Source organism: Panthera uncia (assembly GCF_023721935.1).
Source record: "Panthera uncia isolate 11264 chromosome C1 unlocalized genomic scaffold, Puncia_PCG_1.0 HiC_scaffold_3, whole genome shotgun sequence".
Taxonomy (NCBI): Eukaryota; Metazoa; Chordata; class Mammalia; order Carnivora; family Felidae; genus Panthera; species Panthera uncia.
In genome coordinates this window covers 102065753-102072802 of record NW_026057584.1, presented here as the reverse complement: position 1 = coordinate 102072802, position 7050 = coordinate 102065753, and positions in this window count along the sequence as shown.

The following is a 7050-nucleotide window of genomic DNA, read 5'->3' as shown; positions in this document are numbered from 1 at the left end:
TCGTCCACCTGGGTGCCCACAGGCGCAAAGCAGGAGAGTTGGATGGCGGGTCTGAAAGTCTGTAGGGCTGACGACCAGCACTATTTGACTCTGAGCCAAAGCAGAGAGGAGGTCGAAGCCTGGGAGCCCGGATGCTGCACCTCTGCTGAGCTGGTACCCACAGCCCTCCACGGCTGGGGTTCACTGCTCTGCTCCTGGGACCCCGCCCAGAGCCCAGTGCGCCACAGGCATCCAATCGGTGTTTGCTGCCTGAATGCAAACAGCACCTGCTTTGGGGTCTGGACAACACAGGTTTGAATCATGCATCTGGACTTCTCTGAGCCTCACCGAGGGTCTGAGTTTTCTCATCTGTAAAAGGGGGACAAGACGTCTCCATAACACTTACTGGGAACACGAATGAGATGGACATACGGCCAGGGACTGACTGATGGGAATGGCTGGGAATACTTCTGAGGAGTAACACTGGGTTGTCGTGATTTTTTTTTTGTGCACTGGCCTCATGTAGAGCCCAAATCCCAGCTCTTGATCACAACAAGATTGGGGGAAAAGCATGAATGGCTCAGTGTAGACCCATCCTCAGTGCAAGGACAAGTGCCACCGCTGTCCTGCAGCTGGACACAGGGGCTTCTCCCTCGCCCTGGGCATGACGGAATCTGCACTGTTCTCGTCCTCAGCGACCAGCACCAGCAGGTGTGTCTGTGGCACTCAACAGGGGCTCCTCCAGGGAGCGGTCATTGAATGAAAGAATGAAACTGACTGGGGGTACCCGGTATGAACAAATACCACACAAGACAATGGTGGTGAACCATGAGCACTAGTTAGAATATAGACTGGGTATTGCTGTAAAACGCAGGTTTACGGGAAGGATGCCAAAGTAACAAGATCCGTGTTTACTGCTCCTTGCGTGATGGGCTGATTATAAGCATGTTATGATCATAAGCACTGTTATGCATCCCCATGGTGTCAGGGCCCCAGGCTATGCTGATCCTAAGAAACAGCTTTCATCTTGAGGTCTAAAGCGGCTGCTCGAGCTCCTGCCATCACACCCACATTCCTGCCAGCAGAGAGTAGGAAGGGGAAGTGGAAGGAACTCATTTTCCTTTAAGGGCATGGCCCAGAAGTTGCTCCTCTCACATCTGACCGGCCAGAACTTAGTCCCAGGGCCACACCTGGCTGCAGAACAAGCTGGGGAGGTGGTCTTTAGCTGGGAGGTCATTGATGAGCTTAAACCTGGAGGGTCATTCACTAAAACAAGAAGAGGAGACGGACGTTGAGGAAACTTTGTTGGCTCTGCCCCGCCTCATTTTGAAAAGATAGAACAGCCTGTTCATCGGTCATGTGTGGTGGGGCAGGGGGCCTGGAGTGTGAATCTGGCTGAGGACGGTCTTAGGGGAGGCAGAGGTGGATGCTGCTGAGGGGTTCAGAGGAATGTGTGGGACCTGTTAGGGGTAGAGTAGACAGCCCGAGAGCCTCCGAGAAGCACAAAGAGTTGGACAAAGAGGCAGTGATAGCCAGCCTGCGGTCTGCCCTGTGTGGTCGTGTTCTAGCCCACGTACGCACACAGAGGGCATGGACAGGGGGCCAGGGACAGCCGATGTGCGTCAGGTAAGCACCACCATGGGAGCCACACGGGTGCTTGCCAGCAGGTCTAAGTGAACCACCAGTGTGTCCAAAATGACACGTTTTCCAGTTTTCCCCAAAATATCAGAGCTCAGGCCAGGCTGATCTGACTCTTTGAGATAACGCTTGGCAGGCCCTGGGCAGTGGCCATGAGTTCTGGCTCACCAGCTCCCTACCACTTCCTGCCAGGCCCTCTTCCCTCATTCACTCGCCCTGCCTGTCCATGTAGAAACAGAGGGGGTGACATCCACGCCACTGAGAGCCCCCACACGGTGTCACCGGAGGCCTAGCTGGGTACACGCATCCCTGGAGGAGAAACGTTCGGCTCATAGTGGCCGTGGCTCATTCCTACGTACGCTGTGCCAGACCCTGTCCCAGGATGAAGGTCAGCAGCTAGGGCAGAGAACCCTTAGACAGAGACAGAAACTTCTCTCTCCTGGGAAGAAGTCCAGAGGGAGACAGCCCACGGCCGGCGCTTCAAAGTCATGGAGAACCCGAACTCTACCATCCTCTGGATGAGCCCAGGTCTTTGTGGTCCAAGATGGGCCCTGGGGCCCCAGGAACGCTCTCCCACATGCCGAGCACGCAGCATGAAGACAAAGAAGTGGGTAAATTCTGTGCTTCCTGTCTTCTAAGGAAATTTCCGGAAACTCCACACAGCACTTACGCTGGGTGGCCCTGTGTCCGGCCGAATACCAGGTTTGTGTTACCAAGACAGGCGGGAGAACGGGTGGGCTGCCAGAAGCCTCTACCATGGGATCTTACGCACTTAGTTCATCTATGCCTCGTGTGGCATGAATATTGGCTCAGAGGGGAAACTGTAGCGCACAGAGCTTCCACGTACGTGGGCCAAGCCTCAGCCTGTGAGTGGCCAAGCATCCAGCTCCCACTTGGAGCCCGCGCGTCACGCTGCTTCGTGCCTCTGTGCTTGGCTGTCCCAGCTCTCTTAACACAGAACTGATCTCAGAGAGGGCCGGATGCCCAGTCACTGTCTACCTTCAAGTTTCTTGCCACTGGATGGCATTTCTCCTTCCCCTTCCCCTTCCTCCTCCCCCTCTTCCTCCTCCTTCTCTTCTTCTTCTTCTTCTTCTTCTTCTTCTTCTTCTTCAGGGCTGGGGGTGGGGTGTGATTTGGCCCACCTACGGTGGCCAAGTCCAGCGATGGGACACCGAGGTTCACCCTGCGAGCCCAGGCCTGTGAGGACAGTGTCTCTGGAGGGCAGGAGGAGAGTGGGGTGACGATGGGGTCTCCCTTAGGGGTGGCAGGACTGCTCCCCAAGCAGAGGAGCCCCCAAAACAAAACGGTCTGATCTCATCCAGCAACCGGTTACTTATTACCTCCATTGTTTTCAACATCACCCTTGGCCAGCGCTCAAGAGTGGCTTTATTTTGCAAGCTGCTTTGTGTGTGCAGACACATGCGGGGTTGATAATGCTGCAGATCAGGATGTTTTGGTTCTTCCTTCTTTAAAGGGAAGATCTTGCTGCCACCCGGCTCTGCCTCGCTCTCCAGATCGGAAACTATGTGACCCTCATGATGGGGTTTCAGTTGGACACCTCGGGCCAGATTTCCAAGCTGAAAGGAACATAGAGCTGCACCAGGGCCAAACACATACTCTGGACAGCTGGGTATGATGTTTTGTCCCATCCCTTGAAAACAAAGCTGAAACCGAGCAAAGAATTGCTTTCAAATCAAATATTTGTTGGCACATGTGTCCCGTTGGTTAGAAAACATGTTTTTTGTTTTAAAATTAGATTTCCCTGGAAAGAACAATGGCAAAATCAAAGGGGACAAGTGTTTGGTGGGGCAGAAAAGAACAAACTCCTTTGCCCCAAACCCCTCGAGGTCGGGGAGCGCCAAGCTGCTCGCGGCGCCTGGCTTCCTGGCTTGAGTCAGAGGACTGGGCTCGCGGCTTGTGGAGAGCGGCGAAGTTGCCACCTGGGTCCCCGGGAGGCCACCGTGCAAAGCATCCAGACAGACATCTCGCAGCGCTGGCCAGCCTGTGCTCCGGCCCAGCTGTCACACTACCTGAGGGCGCCCCGGGGGCCTGGCATCACCGGGATGACCCTGCCTGGGATGTGCTGCCCCACCCCCCACGCGCGCAGGGCTCTTGCTGCCCCAGTGCTGCCCTGCTGGGGGCCGGCACCTCCATGCAGCCCCAGGCTCTGGCCGCAGCTGGGGAGACCAGACTTGGAACCTTGACCCAGGGCGGCTGTCAGTAGCCTGGCTTGAGAGCCTGGCCCAGAGCCCAGTGTCTGTCCCGCCAAACAGATGCTCTCACTTGGGGCTTTTGGATGCGAAACACACAGAGGAGGATCCAGAGAGCAGGGAGAGACGCGCGGAGAGCAGGCAGTGTGTGGAGGCCGTGAAGCAGAGGCCACCAAGCAGCACAAGCCATCGGAGGGGCAGCAGCGAGCCTGAGGACAGGGAGTGGAGGGGGTATAGACGGCAGGTGAGAAGGAGGAGCAAGAACTGAGGCACAGCCTCTGAGGCCAGGGTCCGGGGACATCCAGAACCACGGCCGGGCCTCCAAGCTGCTGCCAGGCAGCCAGAAATGGCACTCTACAGAGAACAGCTACGCCCTGGGATATGCTGGACCCCGCATGCACTGTGATACCTGCTCAGGTGTAACATTCATATACATTTCAGGGGACGTTTTCCGGACTTGGGAGTAGCAGGCATGTACACAAAGGATAGCTCTTTTTTTTTTTCCAGAGTTGTAGTCAATTCCCCACCTCTTCCAGGAAGCCCCCCCCTGACTACCTCTTCACCCATAGTCCTCAGCCCACAGAACTTGTCCCTGAGGGTTCCTAGAGTCCTGTTAGAGCCTAGCCCCTCCATGTTCCATTTCCCACCTTGGCCACAAGCTATCCAAAGACAGGGACTGCTCTGGGTATCCCTAAATCCCTGCGGCACTGGGCTTGAGTCCTGGAGTGTGGCTGAGGATGCCAGGATGTATTGGCAGGTGGCCTGGAGGCTTCACCTGCATACCCCATGATGGAGTCGTATCTGCAGGCAGCCCCACCTGTGCCCCCAGACAGGGAACACCAGACCTATTGGCCTCCTAGGACAGACACCTTTGCCCTTGGCAGAACCAGGGGAGTGGCATTGGCCCTGGCCTTAGGACAGGAGACAGGTGGCCGAGCCCAGCTGGTGAGTCTGTTGGCATTTCAGAGAGAGCCAGATGCACAGGCCAGGGCTCAAGGCTGGACCCGCTTGGAAAGGTGGGGAGCTTTTCTCACTTGGTTGGTGCTATCTACCCCTTGGCCATTAGCTAGAACAGTCGGAAAAAAAAAAAAAAAAAAAGGCCCTGGGGCTTGCTTTCCTCAGGCAAAGGGGAGGTGGAGAGAAGCCACAAGCCCCCAGCCCAGCCCAGCCCCAGCCCTCTCTGCCCACCCTACTTTGTTCCACATTCCCGTGCACCTGTCCAGCTCCCTTGGAGACTGTGAGCTCCAGGAGGCCAGCAAGGCTGAGTCCCGTATCTCCGCGTCCCCAGCAGCCAGCACCAGGCCCGGCATGGAGAAGATGAGGTTTCTTGGGCAGAAGACAGAGATGAGACATCAAGGGGAGCAGGCTGATCTTCGGGGACCTGGACGGGGGCAGAATGAAGTGTGGGGGGCTGGGCCGGAGAAGGAGCCCTGCAGACACTGGTGGAGGGGCTTGGTGGGCACCCCAGGAGGGGCCAACTCCAGGGTGGGCGGGAGACTTGCCTTGCCTGCAAAAGTAGAAGCCATTGTTCTGTCTCAAGTAAGGAGGAGTGGTGAGGGCTGGCCCCAGGCTCCACAAAGGAAGTCACTGGAACTAACAGCCAGGGACAGGACAGATCAGAAACGCAGGCTTTGCTATTTTTTAATAGTCACATGTATGGTCCGTAGTAGATGCTCAAAAATTTGTAGTTACTAATTCTCTCAGCAAGCCCATTTGGGGAGGGTTCCTATTCCCCCTTTCAAATGAGGAAACTGAGGCCCAGAGGAAGCACTAATCTTGCCGAAGCTTAGACACGGGTAAGTGTGTAGGCAGAGATTTGGATCGGGCATCTCAGGTGCCCAAGGGGAGGCTCTTTCCACTCAGCCCTCAGCCCCGTTCTGGAAATGGCCTCAGGTAGGACACAGAGGTGGGGCTAGTGGGCACCTGGGGCCAAGAACCCCCCTCACCTGGCTCAGGAGGAGCCAGTGGCCCTGCGGACTAATCCGCTCAAGCACCATCTGGCCAAAGGGACTCGCCAGTTCCCCCAGTGCATCCCCTCCAAGTCAGGCCCTCAGCCTCTGCGTCCTTTAAAATTTTTGTCTTCTTAATTTGGGGGAAAGGAATAAAAACTGGAAATGAAAAGTGATTGCAAAGCCCCAGCGGCAGGTGTGGGGGTCACTTGGAAGCCCTGCAGCCATAAGGAGCTGGCCCTGGCATGTCTCGTCCCTAGGCCCATCTGCATATCCTTAATCATGATTCCAGCCACAACTGTCCATATGCACGGCTTTCGGGGCAGGACTTTCAGGGCAGGAAAGACGGAGTGAGAAAGCTCAGCTGTCGAAGACCACAGCGCCAGTGACTTTGAAACATAAAGCTTTCTGAATTCTGGGGTTCTGGCCGTTCGGATTCCTGGGAACCCAGTGTCACTACCCGTCATTGACAGGAGATCTGAGGGTACCCGAGTGAGTGAGTGCCCACTCTAGAGAGCAGATAAGGTGCTGTCAGGTTCTATGCGGGGGAGAAGATAGGGAGAGTGACCAGGATGCAGCAGGCCACAGGCCAAGGCCCCAGGCATCCACGAGGTGGGAGGTGGCAGGACCAGAGCCAGGGAGTGACGGGGTTGGAGAGCAGGATCCTGTCATGAGGCCGTGGCTTAGCCACACCTCACGCCAAGCCTCCCACTGCCTGGTGAGGACCTTGGGTTGACGACAGCATGGTGAGTGGCTGGCACCCCACCCCACGTGCCCTGCCTACACGCACATCCAGATTCTGATTGCCCGGGGCACCCGTACATCCCAGGACTAAAAGTCTACTCTTGGCGATGGTGTGAGTTAGGGTAGGCTGAACTGCTGTAACACATAGACCCCGGAAAGTTACAGCTTAAACCCAAGAGAAATGTATCACTCTCCCATCAAACGGTCAAGGATGGAGGTTCTAGGCTGGTGGGGGCTTGGCTCCATGGGGTCCTTCAGGGATCCTGGCTGACTGCAGCTTTGTGATCCTCAGCTGGATACCCAAAGGCCTCCCTGGGCATCCACTCTGGTCAGTGGGAGGAAGGAAGAGCATGGAGGGGTGTGTCCAGGGAGTGTCCAGGGGCCGAGACCGGAACTGGTGCGGCTCATGTCTGTTTGCCTTCCTTTGCTTAGAACTCGGGCACATGGCCACATCTAACTGCAAGGGGGCTGGGATACGGAGCCTGGTAGGTAGCCTTGTGATGAAGGGGAGGGCAGGTGCATACAGGGGA